Below are 18,832 nucleotides of genomic sequence, written 5' to 3' on the forward strand. Positions count from 1 at the left end.
ACCCATTTGGATGAGACCTAGCGCCTCATCAATGGACTGGCTCCCATTTATAGAATGACCAGGCATGGAAATACCAACACAAGCCGAAATTCCTACCATGAACAGAGATGTGCGGTCAGGCTTCCTCCCGGCCATGCCGCACCTCCGTCTGGCTGCACCTCCTGGGAGCCTGGGCTTGCTGGGGTGGCTTGGACCGTGGCTCTGCCTCTCCCTAAAGTTCCCCCGTCTCTTTGTTCTCCAGCAACTGCCAAGGCTCACGAGACTGGGAAGCGGGCGGGGCAACGGGTGGGAAGCAGAGACAGCAGACAGATGCGTTTGAGATCTTTCCATCCATGAGGGAAGGGACCCATCAGGCAGGCCATCATCACTGAGCTCATTAGCTTCCCCACCAGCCATCTGGACCTCCCATGACTGTCCCTCTGGGTCTATACTGTTACCCTTCAGCCTGACACCCAGGCCAGACTCCCTTGTCTCTCCATCACAAAACCCAGTCCATTCTCCCTGAGCACGTCTTTCGAGTCCAACCCTTCCTCCCACCCCAATCCAGGCCCCACTATCTAGTGCTTTTATGGCCACTCCATGACTGGTCTCTCCCTGAGCTCCACTGTGAGAAGAATCAGACCTCACTAAATCAGGCCCTTGCTGAAAACTGTGGTTGCACCTGGATAGATGCATGCCCACACTGAAAGGCCATTTCTAACTTGGCCCCACTCCTCACCAAGCCTCAATACCAGCCACAAGGTGCATGGCACCTCTCACCAACCATGTCAACAGTCTGTCATTTGTGACGCAGCACTTGGACATGACTGGTCACCCTCCTGCCCACGCCTCCCTTCCCCAGGTCCCTAGAAAACTCCTATTTAGCTATCAAAACCCACATCGAATGCTACCTTCTCTCCCCAGCTCAAAGTCAGTGACTTCATCCTCCTGCCCTGCCTATCCCGCCTCTGCAGCAACCTTACCACGCGGCACCCCTGAGGGTGCAGCTCACATACCTGTCCCCTCACTTGGGGACAGAGAGACCTCACATCATTGGTTTTATGTCCCTGAGCCTCGAGTGAGGTTCGCACATAAGTGTTAAATCGTGCACAAGTGGACACGGAGGAAATCCCTGCCTGCCCCCCGTGACCCCCTAGAAGCCCGCCCTCTGCGTCACACAGATGGAGGAGGAAGTGGGGGCAGCTGTTTTTATTCGTGGACACAGCCAGTTGCCAGCCATCCAGGCTAAAATATGGAAGAGCGGCATTGAAAACGAGAGCATTCTTTGCAGAAGCGGTGGCAGGTAAGGCTGTGTGCTGGGACACAAGACAGGTGCATTTCAATAGGACGCCATGCCCAGCACTGCGGAGGACAGCAGTCTCGGCCACAGCAATGTCCCTGGAGAGCCAGGGGCCTCTGGGCTGGGGACATGGGGTGGGGAGAGGATGCCAGTGATGGGGGCCCAGGAAGGACAACAAAACTTGGGTCTCCCTTCGTCCTTTTGACTCTGGTCATGCTCCATAGGGCGGGGAGGGTGTTTTTGTTCATTCTGCCACTTACTTCAAGTCCTGGTCACAGGGAAAGGACTTTGGGAAATTATGTGATCCCATAAACCATCAGTTCTTATTTATCTGCTCAAAAGCAGTAGCATCATGCAATTACTATTTCGACAAGGCATCCTGGTGGGAGCCGCGTACAAACAAACGAGGACCCCCTCTGTAATCCGAGCTCCACTTCCAGAACTATAAACAGGACGTTTTCATGGAATCATCTTGATAGAATTATCGTCAACCATAAAAGGACTCCCTCCTATGAGAAAGTGCAGTGTCATGCTGCTAGTGAATAAATTCTGGAAGAAATTGAACTCCTGGCGTTAAATCAACAAATTTAGAAACTGAAGAAACAGTTTTATGTATTTCAATGAAGGGAGGGCAAAACTCTGCCGCAGACACAGGCATCTGTCATGGGCAGACGTTCGAGTAATTCACCCGGGTCTCAGGCAAATGGTAGCTGGTATTTTCCACATCAAAAGTTTTCATCTCAGAAAAGAGCTCCTAAAAAAGACACATCACTAATCTTATTTTATTGTGTTAGAAAATTGTTTAAGTGTTCAATGCCTAAATGAAGCCCTATAAATTTCACTACATCTGTATTTTCAGTGATAATGATAACTGTTTTAAAATGGGTGAAATTTCCCCATCGGTAAAAGAAACTGTTGCTTAATACTGTGCAGAGCCCAGTTCTTCTTTACAGATTCTACAGACCGTGAAGGGCGGGACCGTGGCTTCCGGTCCTTACATCTCACCTGCCTCTAGAGCTCGTGGAAACACTGGGGCCAAGAACGTTTTTATTGGGCGTCTTCCGGCATCATCCGGAGCTCCCACCTCAGGTTACCTGCCCCTGTTGAATCCCAACTGAGTGTTAAAATCCCTGCCACAACTTCCTCCTGGCTTTGCCATCTCAGCCAGTGCCTGCCTCAACCTGCTGTGCGTTATGAATAAAAATCGTACGACAGAAAGTGGTGGTTACAAACTCGATTTCTTTATTGATTCCTCTGTGCCACACGGGGAGGTATCGTATGCCAGGCACAGTGCTAGACACGAAGATAGAAACAACTGGCGCATCCTGGTGCGTCCTTCAGGAAGAAGGGTCCCAGCCCGTGGAGGGCTCACCAGGTGAAGAGGGAGAGAAGTGTGCGTGTCACAATTCCCAAGAGTATGAAGAGTGTCAGGAAGGAAGTAGCCCGAGGGACTCCCCACCAAACCCTCCCGTTTGTCTCACCTCCTGGCCAGCAAAGCAAAGCGCATGCAGAAGCAGCCGTTTGGGCCATCAGTCAGGAGACCTCCGCTCCCCTCCCCCATAGGGAGTTTCCAGAACCTTCTATTCCATTTTGTTTGCTGTCCACATGCCCAGGCTTCCATCCTCCTTCCAAACCCTCTGGACAGCAATCCCTTCCTGCCTCCTCTCTGGCACTGGAGCCTGACTCTTCTGTGCAACTCCTGGCTCAGGCTGTCTCGTGTACCCCCGTGTGTCAGGTTACCAGCCACTCTTGGCCTCAGGGCTCCCCACACCGGCTCAGGGCCCAGCTGAGCCAGTCTTGTACCCGCTGCCTGCCAGCCTCCAGGGTTTCAGATGAGAACACCATAGACACCTGAATCTTTGTTCCCCTGTATGCAAAGTTTCCTTTCTCTGTGGATGCCTTCAAGGTTTCTTCTTTTTCTTTGGTTTTTAGCAATTTTGTTTTTCTGTGTCTGGATATGCTTTTCTTTATTTTCATCCTGTTCGGGGTTTGCTGAGTTGTCTTGACTCTACTAAATCTGAGAAGTCTGGGGTCCCTATTTGTGTCTCTGTTCAAGTTTTCAAGTCCCCTAGTTCTTTCCTGTGTCAGCCATCAGCTCCATTCTGCTATTGGGTCTGCCTAGCAATACTGGAGGTTTTCTTAATTTCAGGGAGTTGCATTTTTCACTTCTCAACTTTCCGTGTTACCTTGTCTAGTCTGCATTCCTCTGCTGAGAGGTTCTAACTTTCCATTCACTTCAAGACTTCAAGACTTTAGTGTGCACATGTGATCATTCCTACATGTCCGTAATCCCGGGGTCGGCATCTCTTGACTGTGTTTTCCCTTGAGGATTGGTCACATTTTTCGGTTCTTTGTAGGTTGAATTAATATGCATTATATTCTGGACAGTTTCAATATTGTGTTGTGAGATTCTGGGTCATGTTAAAATCTTCCAGAGAATGTTGATTTTTATTATTATTATTATTATTATTATTATTATTATTATTATCTTAGCAGTCAGCTAACCCAGTTAAGTTCAGACCATGAGTTTTGTTTCAGCCTCTCTGGCAGTGGTTTCAATGTCAATTCAGCTTTCGAAGTCAGAATTATCTCTCCATGCTCTGGCTCCTGGACGCCCCCTTTCCTGTATTCCCACCCAGAAAAGCAAATTTCTGGAAGAGTGTCAGCAGCTTGCACTGACACAACTGGGTTCTACTCAGGGCAAAGCAGTGAGAGCAAGGGGAGAAGAAAAGTAGCTGTTTGGAATGCAGGGGCCCCTTTCTCCAGGTACTCGTGCCTGCCAGGAAGATGGGGTCTACAGTGGGGCCACAACCTGGGACAAGGTCGAGGGGGAAGTGGGTGGGGGAGTTCATTCCACCGTCTCAGATTTGCACAGCCGCTTCTCCAGGCACCGTGGCCAGAAACGTGGGGATTCTCTTCCTTTTGGCTGCCCACGTCCGCTACATAGTTTCACAACCAGGACAACCCCCAGGTCAGAACTGAAAGATTACACAATGAGAGGGGAAAAAAAGAACAGAAAATTCACCCCATATGAGTCACTGCGTCAAATGTTGACCCCTGTCCTTAATCTGTCTGCTATTTTTACTTTTCAGAGTCCTTGGGTAGTTTCTACGTAGATTTTGTCCAGAGTTTCGAGCTGTAATCTGTGATGGAGAAAAGCTACAGCAGCGGATTGCAGTGGCATCTACAGAGTCTGTGGTAGAGAAAAGCTTTCTCCATATCGATGGTGCCAGAAGTGCGCGTCAGGTCACTTTAGATACACCGACACCTAGTCTTCCTTGGTGAGGATTAATATTCTTACTTGCGGTTCTGTTAGCTTTCATCACGTCCATTTTAAATGCTGTATTTTCAGCCTTACTAATGAGGATGCCAAGATGACAAATCTCCTGTTTGACGGCCAATCTCTTTTGACGAGTCACTTGAATATTGTTTTCCTAAATTCAGGCCCCATATTTAGAATCATGAAGCTCTTAAGATGTCTTTTACACCCAAAATATCTCTGCGGTTTCCTGAACAGCCAGTAGGTAAACATGAATATTGGCTCCTTTGCCTTACAAAAGGAGGAAAAGCAAAAATAATTGGGTTTGTTGGCATTCTCTAGATTTTAATTAAGTCAAAACTATCATGACAGCTCTTTTGTTTATCAAAGCCAGAACACTAAAAAAAAAAAAATAATAATAATAATAATAACTAAAAAGAAACTTAGTCTTCCTAGCTTAATTTTATAAAAGTAATTTGTTGCTAATATAGCAGTCTTAGTGATTATATACTTCTCAGGTTGAAAAGAAGGGTACTCATGTTCGAGTATAAAAACTGATGTGTTAACTGTCTACCAATTGATTTGTTTTCAGAAAGATTTGTTTCTACATGTAAGTACCCTTTTTAATTGAGGATAATCGTAATACACTTTATGTTTTAAGGTAAAGCCCATCACAGGGCACCTGGCTGGCTCAGTTCGTGGAGCACGCAGCTCTTGATCTCGGGGCAGTGAGTTCGAGCCCCATGTTGGGTGTAGAGATTACTCTAAAATTTTTTCTTAATTAAAAAAAAAGAAAAGATAAAGCCCATCTCCACTGGCTGTAATATGCTCCTACCTTAAGGTAATTATTGACAATAATATCCTTATAAATGTATATATATTATGCCTTAAAGGAAAATATTTTCTTTCATTCTGATTCATTATTATAGATACATGTAAACAGGTATGATTTACACTTAATTTGTTCACCATTATTTTAATTTATTTAAATTATTAAAAATATTAAATTATTTTTTAAATTTATTTAAATTCAATTAGCCAACATATAGTACATCATTAGTTTCAGATGTAGTGTTCAATATTCATCAGTTGCGTCTAACACCCAGTGCTCATCACATCACGTGCCCACCTTAATGTCCATCACTTGGTATTTCGTCATGAAATTTCCACTTCTAACTTCTGACAAACTGAAACCAAGATGGCGGTGTGGACCCGGGGTGTGATGATCTGTCGTCCTTTCTGTGGTCAGCCCGTCATCTCGGCAAGTGGAAGGGCCCCAGGAGGTTGGGAAGGATTTGTCTCCCCCTACGGCCTCCCTTGTCCAGGAATTATCCACACTGACCAGTACGCGATGGGTCTCCTTTTGACCAACCTGGTACAAGCTTGTGGGTTCATCCCTTCCTATCCATTTTATAATGATTTCAGCATTTTTTAAAAAATTTATTCTGTGACATGTACATTTTCCCATTTAACTCTCTCAGAAGGGAGAAAATACTACACTCACGTAGACCCAACTTAAAATATCCCACTATCCCAGGGACCCCCACAGCTGTGGCCTAGGGGCTCCATTCATCTGTACACGGGCCTTGGCCGACTGGCTGGTATACTAACTGGCCAGCAGGGGCGGCAGGAGTCAAACACCTCTTCCAGGTCCTCCCAAGAGATGGGCCATGGCCCCTAGGCCCACCTGCCCGGTTGCATTTATATTTGTCATTGAAAAGAAGGTTCAGGTAGAAAGGGACAGCATATTGCTGGTCATCTTTCCAGCTCAACTCCATATGAAGGAGAACACAAGTGCTCAGTAGGGCAGGACACTGAGGGCCAGGACCTCAGAAATAGGACTTCAGGTTGCCCAGCAGCCAGATCGGGCACCAGGCTCTGCCCTTGATGACGTCCCCATGGCTGTGACCCTGCCCGGGCCAGAAACCAGCCTGAACTCTCCTCCCCCCCTCCCCCCCGACCTCCTGCATTGTCTGGGAACCCCACCTGCCTCCTCCCCGGGGGCTGACTTAGTCCCCAGCAGGACTCAGCCAGAAACACAGCAGGTCAGATTGGGTCCAGAAATAAAGAGTTACAGAAAGTCAGATTACCCCAGTCTTTTGATCAAGTACAGGAAGTATTAAACAGGCATCAATTTAGATAAATATTTGCCATGTTGAGAAAGGAGATTAAGTAGAAATAGGTACTAAAAGAATGGGAGAGCCCTATCAAATGAATCTAAAGGCAAGGCCCTTCCATATAGAAGCTCATAACCTCGAGCAAGCTGCTGAGATGCTCTCAGACGTAAGGGTTGTGTGCGGTTTCAGTGGGAACGGGGCACACAGTGGCCCTCAGCGAGGGCCAGATGTATGAGTTAATGAGGGAACCAACAGAGGAGGGTAAGGCGAGCTGAGAGTCCGAGCAGCAGGTGCTAAACCCCACGTAAAGATCTCTGTAAATCCTTTATTGCTGACTAAACTCTGATGAAGATAGCATGGCTTGCAGAGTTAAAACCAAACGGGGCGGGGGCATCTGGGGCCTCAGTCGGTTGGGCATCCAGCTCTTGAGCTCAGCTCAGGTCTTGATCTCAGGGTCGGGAGTTCTAGGCCTATAACAGGCTCCATGTTAACAGGCTCCATGCTGGCCGTGGAACCTATTCGAAAGAGGTGGGGGGAGGGGCAGAGCGCTTGGTTTCCTGCAGGAAGGCAGAATGAGTCTGTGCACTGCGGAGAGCGGGGTCCAGCGCCCGCGGCGGAAGGCACCCCGACAGTCTTTGAGGGTCTCGAGTGAAAAGCCAAGTTCAGGGATTCCCACATATTTAGTAAAAGGACTGCTTGCTTTTCTTTTCTTTACATAGAGAAGATACCCCGCATCCCCCTCCCCCCACCATGTGACAACATGTGTTGTTGCCCAGGAAGATAAACGCTGATGAAAAAGCCTCGTACAGTTTACATTAATTTGTACCTTCTGTTTCACAGCAGCCTCTCCACGTAGTTGAAGGACAGAAGGAGCAAGACTTTATCTGGATAACACAACGCTGGGAACATGTAGGGACAGAGAGCCTCTTTACCAAGCTCTCCCCTCCTTGGGAGTTTGGAGACCCCAGTGAAGTGAAAATATCCTGGCCTGGAGTCAGACAATCATGTTCGAAGTCATTTCCTGCCTTGGAAAGGCTGTGTGATCGCACGTTAATCAACTCTCTGAGCCTTAGTGTCTGTATCTGTGATTTGGGGGGCCTTACGCACTCTTTGCAGGTTTACTGTGAAGACGGACTCAGACAACACAAGCCAATCAGCCACACTCACAGGCGCTCGAGGAAGGCTAGCGTCCTCCCTGTCGACGTGAGTCACACTAGATTCCCATCCAATAAGAGAAACCAAGAAAAGAGGATTGATGGGATTTTGAATGTTTTATATCAAAACAATTATTAGATACATTAAGGTTCCTGTATTTCCCTTTTTCTCCACATGAGTTTGGAAATTACGCTTTCTTTTTCTATGCTTTGGGTGGTTATTCTTTTTTTTTTTTTTTAAGATTTTATTTATTTAGTTGACAGAGATGGAGACAGCCAGCGAGAGAGGGAACACAAGCAGGGGGCGTGGGAGAGGAAGAAGCAGGCTCATAGTGGAGGAGCCTGATGTGGGGCTCGATCCCGTAACGCCGGGATCACGCCCTGAGCCGAAGGCAGACGCTTAACGATTGCGCCACCCAGGTGCCCCTAGGTGGTTATTCTTAAAATGACAGCTGGCATACATGACCTGGTCCAAAATCCATCAGCCCTCCCGGCCGCCCACGCGATGCCAATAATGAGGTCGGGGAATACACGTGAGGTTCAGTGGGGTGGAGTCCGGAGCCGATGACCAAGAAAGAATTCTTGAGGCATCTTTGGTGCAAAATTGGTGGTTCATTAAAGCACGGGGACAGGACCCGTGAGCAGAAAGAGCTGCTGCCCCGGGTTGTGAGGGATGGCTGATTATATACCATGGGGTTGGGGGAGGAAAGGAAAAAGGGAGGTTGAGGAAATACTTTCCTATGTTAAAGAAGACTCACAAGATACCAGAGGCCTTGCCATTGTCAAGTGAAGGCTGTTTACCCCTCTCATAAGGCATTAACATGAAGATAGTTGGGCACTTCCTGGGGGCTGCAGATTATAAGGGCATTTAATTGCATCTACATTGCCTTCCGGAAGCTCGGTTATTGATAGAAATGCTTCGTTCTTGTAAACTGCTAAAGACATTTGTAAAACTGAGGGAGACTTAAGTCTTGCACGATGGTGGTATCTACAGGTTAACTATTTCTTTGTTAACCAGGAGTGCCTGGGGAATGTCACATACATCCCATGGGGGGGGGGTGTCAGTTTCTGCTTTGTCCTCAGCTTGCCTTCTGTTCCCTCATCACCAAGACTTCCCGGTCCGGAGTCCAGCCCCACCCCCGCCCCCGTCTTCAGCTTCCCTTTATTTAGAGCCCAAACTCATCACATTATTTTTGTTATTTTATATAGTCTGTGTTTTATTTTATTTTTTTTTAGCTGTCCTTTTCAGTGAAGGCCTACTGTTTTACATTTTATTTGTCGGGAAAGCACCTTTATTTTGCACTCACTCTTCAGTGATTCCTGGCCACCTGTAGAATTCTAGATGGAAGTTGATTTTTCTCTCCGCTATTTGAAAATGCTCCTGTGCGAGCATAATCCTTATAAGCACAGGCTCCGTGTGCAGAATCCCCACAGTCCAGCGGGCTTTGCTGATCCCTAGCTCTAGGACCTCGCTCGCTCGGGACTCCCAGAGTCTGAGCTTGGCATCCAAACCGGCCCGCGGGGAACCACACTGGTCCTGCCCTCGAGGGCTGTCGAGACTGAAGGAGAGACTGAACGTAAAGCACTGAGAGCCAACCCTGCCATGTTCTTATCATTACTTCACTGCCTCCTGACTTCGATCGCTGCCGCTGCCCTTGAGAAGTCTGGTGCCATCTCAGTTTCGTTCGTGGGTCACCTGACTTTGCTCCCTGGTCACCTTTACGATATTCATTTGGGGTATTTTGCCAGTTCATGTCCATGGGACCCCTGTTGCTGCAGGATTTCTCTGCCTTTAGCGCTCACAGTTCTTGGTCACGTTGCTTCGAAGGATGAAGAGGTAGACCAGATGGAGGGTGGTGGGCAGCAAAGCAAAGTTTATCGAGCAAGAGTAGGAAGCTCCCAGAGAGGGAGAGGGGCCGGAGAGGGTTGCCCTCAGAGTTTCTAAGTTTAGAGGTTTTTATGAGCTCTTTTGCAGAACTGTCTTGAACAATCAGGGTGTGCTGAGTTGTGCCAATCAGGGCTCTGGTCACGTGTCCGTCTACCTACTAGGTTCATGTCCATGTGATGAAGGTCTTTTTTGCTGACATCTAGGGGCTTATGTCTTAACTGCCCCTCGCCCATGATATTGACAGATGCTTTTGTGGTTAATTGACTTATTTTAGGACGTTTTGCAGAAGTCACTTCTAGCGCAATGCTAGTCCGGTCCTGTCTAAGCTGCAAAAGAGGATGTCAGTGCCGTGTTATTTTAACAGTCCCGCCTCCATATTTCCCTGTTGGGGACCCTGGCCCCGACTACCTAACAGTCCAGCTCACTCCTAACACTGTTGCTGATTTGTATTTCTACTGCTTAGGTCTCGTGGTCCTTCCTAAATGGAAGAATTTGTTTGTTGCCTTGAGATTAGAAAATTCACAAGCAGTAGTTCTCTGAATACTGCCTCTATTTCTCGCAAGCCCAGCCTCCCATTCTGAAGAAACTTTGTCTTATGTAATCCAGTATTACCAGGGTGGGTTTTTTAATAGCAAGAGGGTTTTTAGGGTATGTGGATCACATTCTTGACAGAAATAGAAGTCCTAACCTGTGCATTTTTAAAGCTTTTAAAATTTAACATTAAATTCAAAGGTAACACCAAAAAAACTCTGTGGAGCCCTAAATTACTCAGGTAAATCATAGAATGTGCATACACGGAATACAATGGCATTGTTCTTATAATAATGCTAAGCTAATCACTGACGGCAAGAGAACATTTGGATTTAAATTTCCTCTGACTGATCCCGGAAGACAGCGCAACGACATTATTAAGACAGTGTCCTTTTCTAAAAACTGAACTGCCTGCAGAAACCCTTTACCAACGCCAATGAGTAAAAGAAGATACCCCATGTGTCTCCCTTCTGGGATCACCATCCCACCTGTCTAGTATTCTCCTCCATCTGAGGCCTTATTAAGCATCAGGGGTGGGGCACCTGGGTGGTGCAGTCAGCGCCCAACTCTTGATGTCAGCTCGGATCACAATCTCAGACGGTGATGTCAAGCCCCACATCTAATGCCACCTCAGGCCCCATGTCGGGCTCTGCGGAGTCCGCTTGAGATTCTCTCTCTCCTTCTCTCTCTGCCTCAGCCCCACTCGTGCGATGTTCTCTCTCTAAAAATAAGTAAATAAAATCTTCTTTAAAAAGCATCAGGAGTTCACTCTCTTGACTATAGCAGCACTAACTTTATATGTCTATAAATCAGAATACTTAATGGCACTTTATATACTTGCCAACATTTTTAGCCGAAATTTACACTCAAAATCAGTTTTCCCCATTTCTTTTCTTTCCACTTAATTCTTTGCTGCATAAATGGGAATACATTTATGTCTAAGTTACATGTTTCCCTGTGTAACTGCTTGCCTATGGCTTTTCCATCGCCTACTTTGGGCTTTTTTAAGGCTGGACTTTGTTGAAATCACTACATGATAAAATGTGGACTCCAAGAAGGCAGGGCCTTGTTCTCGCTCAGCCCTGTAGTATCATTCGATCAATACTTGTTGAATTAACGAAAGAATTTTGAGCTTTTCCAAATTAACTTCCCTCCCAAAGCTGGAGTCCTTTTTAATAGCATGCTCGTAATCCACTCTCGCCTATACCTCTGAGGGGCAGGGAGCTCTCCACCACGCATGGAAGACCATTTACCCAGCACTAGACCTGTCAACCACCACACCCAGTTGTTCGTCTGGTTTTGATTTTTTGATTTGAGTCCCTTCACTTCCAACACCTATACTGCCAGGGTCCCAGTGGATTCTCCGTCTACACGAATGCCCCCTAGGATGATACATGCATGATCGCCTGTAAAAATACCTCTCCCTTGTCTTATCATAGGTTCTTGGAGCTGGTTAGGATCTTGGGTCGGGTCTTGGAAATCCTCAGTTTTGAAAATGACCCCCGTGGATTTGGATGTGGTTGGTTCACGGGCCAGCACTAATGTGGTGCACAATTTAGCAATCGCTTCACCTTTAAATTTCTCTTTTCCTCAGTTAAGTGTTTCTCGTCCTTTTAACTAGTTCTGTAAAATGATGGTTTCCAGCTGCCCATTTCTGGACTTGGTCCAATCTGTAAAATCCCTCTGAAAATATGGCACACCTATGAACAGATACAAGACTCTAGGTGTGATCTGACCACTACAGACAATGACGGGACCAGATGGACATCACTTTTCTATCAGTGTGGGCTGATCTTCTCCATAGCCCCAGCCATAAGCACAGCATAGCCATAGCACATGCAGCTGGGGCGGGGGAGGGGGAGACAGTAAACTAAATGCAAAAATATATATTTACTCTTTTTAAATCCTTTTTTTTTTTTTTTTCACTTCACGTGCATTTATCCATGCCACAAAGGAAATACCACGTCTACAAGTGATGCTCCATGTTCCCACCTGACAGAGCTTCTGAGATTTACGGCCAGACTGACGTTCATCTGATGTGCACTCCAAGTAGAACTAAGGATGCCGTGAGCAGGTGCAGGACTCAAAGCTTTCAAAGCTTTACTTCTTTTATCAGCACTCTTGATTTTATAAACAATGAAACCCATCAACCTCATTCCTACCCAGATCTCCTGGTAAAGTAGGGCTTCATGGGGACGCACACGTTTTTAATAAGGCTTTGAAGTCTCTCAACGCAGGACCCCCAGGTCAGGCCACCCTGACCCACATGGCCAAGGACACAGAAAGGACCTCTTTTTAAATCTTATATTGGTTTTTGGTAAATGTTCCACCATTTAAAGAAACTTTTAATCTTCAGTATTCAATGGAAATTTCCGTTCAGATTTCTTGTGATTTGCAAATTTAATTCATAAGCATTCTGTTTCTTCATTTATTCACTCAACAAATACTCGCTGATAAGCCATTACGTGCGAGTCATTAGCCAAGGCTTCACGTGGGACATGAATGTCTGTAAGACAGCTTGCAAGGGACCCGGCAGTCTCACAGGCAAATCTACTAAATCTTCATCTGCATGACTGACAGCAAAGACCATCCCAGGACAGAACCGTGTGGCCCAAGATTACAGCTCTTTACCTCAACAGTATGTCCTTAATCGGCTCCATTTAAAGACAGTCATTCATCAGTTAAGAATCCAACTTCCGGCTGCTGGCCTCAGATTCCCCTCTTTCTCCACCTTGTCGAAGAATATGAGAAACTTCATCAAGTGTTTTAATGAGATGAAAACATGTGTACAGTATTCCTAACTGCACTAATTAAACACAAGAAGGGAAATGAGGCTAATTGGTTACGGATCATTGGGAACCTAAGCTGGCGCTCAGTGTTCATTATTTCCTATTGTGAATGCTCAGAAACCATCTGTTTTCACACACCATTCCAGAAGCTACCAAGGGCTGACTTGACGTTTACCAGTCCAGAGAGTCTCTGTTTTTCCCCTTTTTTTCTGAAAAGAATTCACACGAGCCTATTCCCAGTCTTTGGAACCCTTACCCACGACTGTGAGTCCTCAAAGGTGTCTGGCAGGAGCCCTGAGGAATACTCTGGGCTGTGACGCATCTGAAGCTGACGTGTCCGTCCGCCATGTAAATGCCTGTTAGGCTTCGTGGATCTCCTTTCACCTCCCCTATGTCTACCTCCCTTTATATATTGTTCTACTCTTTCCAGCCAGAAGACCCTCTTTGGCGGACCACAGAGTGAGTGATTCTTTTGGCTTTCCTCCTTCTACGGTATAATAGAATCTTCCTCAAGGAAAGATCTTACACCTCTCAGTCCCCTGACCCTCTTCTTACAGATCCCTGCCAAAGAGATTTACTCCATCTAGATAGAGCACCTCCCCCTCCAGCCCTGAGCTCAAAGACCTTCCTGTGCAGCTGTCTGTCTTCTTTAGATGGCTTTCCCTGCAATTTTATTCGTGCATCTTGGGTCATCGTTTTGCTTTTGCGAAGCAAAATCTTCTATTCTTCATCGAAAATATCCCTTTTAAACTTTGTAGTTGGATCACTGAATTTCAAGATATTTTTGAAAATAAAGAGGACAGAAAAATCCAGAGAGTGGGGAAATTTGTGTTTAAACAGGAGACTAAGCCAAGGGGATACCAATAAAATAGTTTGAGAATTTGTGGCCAAATGAAAAGAGATCATGTTCAAAATTCGCCATACAAGAACATCAAAAGTAGGAAGCCACCTCCACTATCATTGGAATAGAAATGGGATATTTGGGGACATAAGCAAAGAAGCACATCATTTTTCCCATACTTGCACTGAAAACATCAAAAGTACACACGCTTTCCTTGAAATAGTCCAAACATTCCAGAGCTGCACCGAGTCCTGCAAATGCCGTGAGCACTACCCAGAGACAGACCACAGTCAACACGAGGGTTTCTTTCTACAGTCGGTATGGACTCTGAACATTTAAATGCGGTTTTATGTCAGAGAGATCAGAAGCATCAGACTTAGCGATGTTTGGCAAACAGAATGTTCTAAACCCAAATGGACAAAAATGTTTCTAAATAAGCCATTCAGTCCTCAGGGCGCTCACCCAAGATGCAATTCTGAAGTATAATACTGATACAGAAGACACCCTCCGTGAGGATGGAGGCATTTAGCCGCCATTTAAATACGCCAGCTGAGAGGTGTGCGCATTCCCCTTTTCTTTTTAATTTTTTATCTAAATTCAATTTAATTAAATATAGTGTTTTATTAGTTCCAGAAGTAGAATTTAGTGATGCATTAGTTGCATACAACACCCAGTGCTCATCACGTCACATGCCCTCCTTAATGCCCATCCCCCACTTACCCCATCCTCCACCCCCTCCCCTCCAGCAACGCTCAGTTTGTTTCCTAGAGTTAAGAGTCTCTTATGGGGGCGCCTGGGTGGCACAGCGGTTGGGCGTCTGCCTTCGGCTCAGGGAGTGATCCCGGCGTTGTGGGATCGAGCCCCGCATCAGGCTCCTCTGCTGTGAGCCTGCTTCTTCCTCTCCCACTCCCCATGCTTGTGTTCCCTCTCTCGCTGGCTGTCTCTATCTGTGTTAAATAAATAAATAAAATCTTAAAAAAAAAAAAAAGTCTCTTATGGTTTGCCTCCCTCTCTGTTTTCATCTTATTTTTCCTTCCCTTTCCCTATGTTCATCTGTTTTGTTTCTTAAGTTCCACATGTGAGTGAAATCATATGGAATTTGTCTCTGATTGACTTATTTCGTTTAGCATAATACCCTCTAGTTCCATCCATGTCATTGCAAATGGCAAGATTTCATCTTTTTGATGGCTGAGTAGTATTCCATTATATATTATATATATACCACATCTTCTTTATTCATTCATCTGTTGATGGACAACTGGGCTCTTTTCACAGTTTGGCTATTATGGGCATTTCTGCTATAAACATTGGGGTATAGTGCTCGCTTCGGCAGCACATATACTAAAATTGGAACGATACAGAGAAGATTAGCATGGCCCCTGCGCAAGGATGACACGCAAATTCGTGAAGCGTTCCATATATTTTTGGGGGGTTCTATAAAAGTAAAAAGGCCCCAAGAGTGATACAGAACAGAAAGTCACAGCCAATACAAACAAAGACTTTACTGGCAACATGGCAACATTAAAATCATATCTCTCAGTAATCAGTCTTAATGTAAATGGTTTGAACCATCCCATAAAACGCCACAGGGTTGCAGATTGGATAAAAAGAAATGACCCATCCATTTGCTGTCTACAAGAGACTCATTTCAAACCCAAAGATGCATTCAGACTGAGAGTAAGGGGATGGAGTACCATCTTTCACGCAAATGGACCTCAAAAGAAAGCTGGGGTAGCAATTCTCATATCAGATAAATTGGATTTTAAACTACAGACTATAGTTAGAGATGCAGAAGGGCACTATATTATTCTTAAAGGAAGTATTCAACAAGTGGATATGACAATTATAAATATATATGCCCCCAACAGGGGAGCAGCAAGATACACAAGCCAACTCTTAACCAGAATAAAGAGACATATAAATAAAAATACATTAATAGTAGGGGACCTCAACACTCCACTATCAGAAATAGACAGAACACCCTGGCAAAAACTAAGCAAAGAATCAAAGGCTTTGAATGCCATACTCGACGAGTTGGACCTCATAGATATATATAGAACACTACACCCCAGAACCAAAGAATACTCATTCTATTCTAATGCCCATGGAACATTCTCAAGAATAGACCATGTTCTGGGACACAAAACAGGTCTCAACCGATACCAAAAGATTGAAATTATCCCCTGCATATTCTCAGACCACAACGCTCTGAAATTGGAACTCAACCACAAGGAAAAATTTGGAAGAAACTCAAACACTTGGAGACTAAGAACCATCCTGCTCAGGAATGACTCGATAAACCAGGAAATCAAAAATCAAATTAAACAATTTATGGAGACCAATGAGAATGAAAATACAACAGTCCAAAACCTATGGGATACTGCAAAGGCAGTCCTAAGGGGGAAATACATAGCCATCCAAGCCTCACTCAAAAGAATAGAAAAATCTAAAATGCAGTTTTTATATTCTCACCTCAAGAAGCTGGAACAGCAACAGAGGGACAGGCCTAATCCACGCACGAGGAAGCAGTTGACCAAAATTAGAGCTGAAATCAATCAAGCAGAAACCAGAAGTACAGTAGAGCAGATCAACAGGACTAGAAGCTGGTTCTTTGAGAGAATCAATAAAATTGACAGACCACTGGCAAGACTTATCCAAAAGAAAAGAGAAAGGACCCAGATTATTAAAATTATGAATGAAAAAGGAGAGGTCACGACGAACACCATTGAAATTGGAAGGATTATTAGAAATTTTTATCAACAGCTATATGCCAATAAACTAAGCAATCTGGAAGAGATGGAATCCTTCCTGGAAACCTATAAACTACCAAGATTGAAACCGGAAGAAATTGATTCCTTAAACAGGCCAATTAATTATGAAGAAATTGAGTCAGTGATAAACAACCTTCCAAATAACAAAACTCCAGGCCCGGACGGTTTTCCTGGGGAATTCTACCAAACATTCAAAGAAGAAATAATACCTATTCTCCTAAAGCTATTTCAAAAAATAGAAACAGAAGGAAAGCTACCAAACTCATTCTATGAGGCCAATATTACCTTGATCCCCAAACCAGGCAAAGACCCCATCAAAAAGGAGAATTACAGACCGATTTCCCTAATGAATATGGACGCCAAAATCCTCAACAAGATACTTGCTAATAGAATCCAACAGTACATTAAAAGGATTATCCATCACGATCAAGTGGGATTCATACCTGGGATGCAAGCGTGGTTCAATATTCGCAAATCAATCAGCGTGATACATCATATCAACAAGAAAAGACTCAGGAACCATATGATCCTCTCAATCGATGCCGAAAAAGCATTTGACAAAATACAGCATCCTTTCCTGATTAAAACCCTTCAGAGTGTAGGAATAGAAGGTACATTTCTCAATCTCATAAAAGCCATCTATGAAAAGCCTACTGCAAATATTATTCTCAATGGGGAAAAGCTGGAAGCCTTTCCCTTAAGATCAGGAACTCGACAAGGATGCCCACTCTCGCCACTATTATTCAACATAGTACTAGAAGTCCTTGCAACAGCAATCAGACGACAAAAAGGGATCAAAGGTATTCAAATTGGCAAAGAAGAAGTCAAAATGTCTCTCTTTGCAGATGACATGATACTCTATATGGAAAACCCAAAAGAAGCCACTCCCAAACTATTAGAAGTTATAGAGCAATTCAGTAACGTGGCGGGATACAAAATCAATGCTCAGAAATCAGTTGCATTTCTATACACGAATAACGAGACCGAAGAAAGAGAAATTAGGGAATCCATCCCATTTACAATAGCACCAAAAACCATACGTTACCTTGGAATTAACTTAACCAGAGACGTAAAGGACCTATATTCTAGAAACTATAAATCACTCTTGAAAGACATTGAGGAAGACATAAAAAGATGGAAAGATATTCCATGCTCATGGATCGGAAGAATTAACATAGTTAAAATGTCCATGCTACCCAGAGCAATCTACACTTTCAATGCTATCCCGATCAAAATACCAAGGACATTTTTCAAAGAACTGGAACAAACAGTCCTTAAATTTGTATGGAAACAGAAAAGGCCCCGAATCTCCAAGGAACTGTTGAAAAGGAAAAACAAAGCTGGGGGCATCACAATGCCGGATTTCGAGCTGTACTACAAAGCTGTGATCACAAAGACAGCATGGTACTGGCACAAAAACAGACACATAGACCAATGGAACAGAATAGAGAGCCCAGAAATGGACCCTCGGCTCTTTGGGCAACTAATATTTGATAAAGCAGGAAAAAACATCCGGTGGGAAAAAGACAGTCTCTTCAATAAATGGTGCTGGGAAAATTGGACAGCTACATGCAAAAGAATGAAACTTGACCACTCTCTCACACCATACACAAAAATAAACTCCAAATGGATGAAAGACCTCGATGTGAGACAGGAATCCATCAAAATTCTAGAGGAGAACATAGGCAGCAACCTCTACGACATCGGCCAAAGCAACCTTTTTCATGACACATCCCCAAAGGCAAGAGAAACAAAAGATAAAATGAATTTATGGGACTTCATCAAGATTAAAAGTTTCTGCACATCCAAGGAAACAGTCAGAAAAACTAAGAGGCAGCCCACGGAATGGGAGAAGATATTTGCAAATGACACTACAGATAAAGGACTGGTATCCAAGATCTACAAAGAACTTCTCAAACTCAATACACGAGAAACAAATAAACAAATCAAAAAATGGGCAGAAGATATGAACAGACACTTTTCCAATGAAGACATACAAATGGCTAACAGACACATGAAAAAATGTTCAAAATCATTAGCCATCAAGGAAATTCAAATCAAAACCACACTGAGATACCACCTTACGCCAGTTAGAATGGCAAAAATAGACAAGGCAAGAAACAACAATTGTTGGAGAGGATGTGGAGAAAGGGGATCCCTCCTACATTGTTGGTGGGAATGCAAGTTGGTACAGCTACTCTGG

At 44.7% G+C, this 18,832-nt stretch overlaps 1 non-coding gene across 1 annotated transcript; it reads left to right on the forward strand.

The window, feature by feature from the left end:
- The first annotated feature begins 15,175 nt into the window (after nt 1-15,175).
- On the forward strand, nt 15,176-15,282 carry LOC121100575. Its single transcript, XR_005832324.1, has one exon. It is a non-coding gene; the product is annotated as a U6 spliceosomal RNA (small nuclear RNA).
- Nucleotides 15,283-18,832: the final 3,550 nt, after the last annotated feature.

The sequence above is a fragment of the Ursus maritimus genome, unplaced genomic scaffold (assembly GCF_017311325.1).
Source record: "Ursus maritimus isolate PB19 unplaced genomic scaffold, ASM1731132v1 scaffold_4, whole genome shotgun sequence".
Taxonomy (NCBI): domain Eukaryota; kingdom Metazoa; phylum Chordata; class Mammalia; order Carnivora; family Ursidae; genus Ursus; species Ursus maritimus.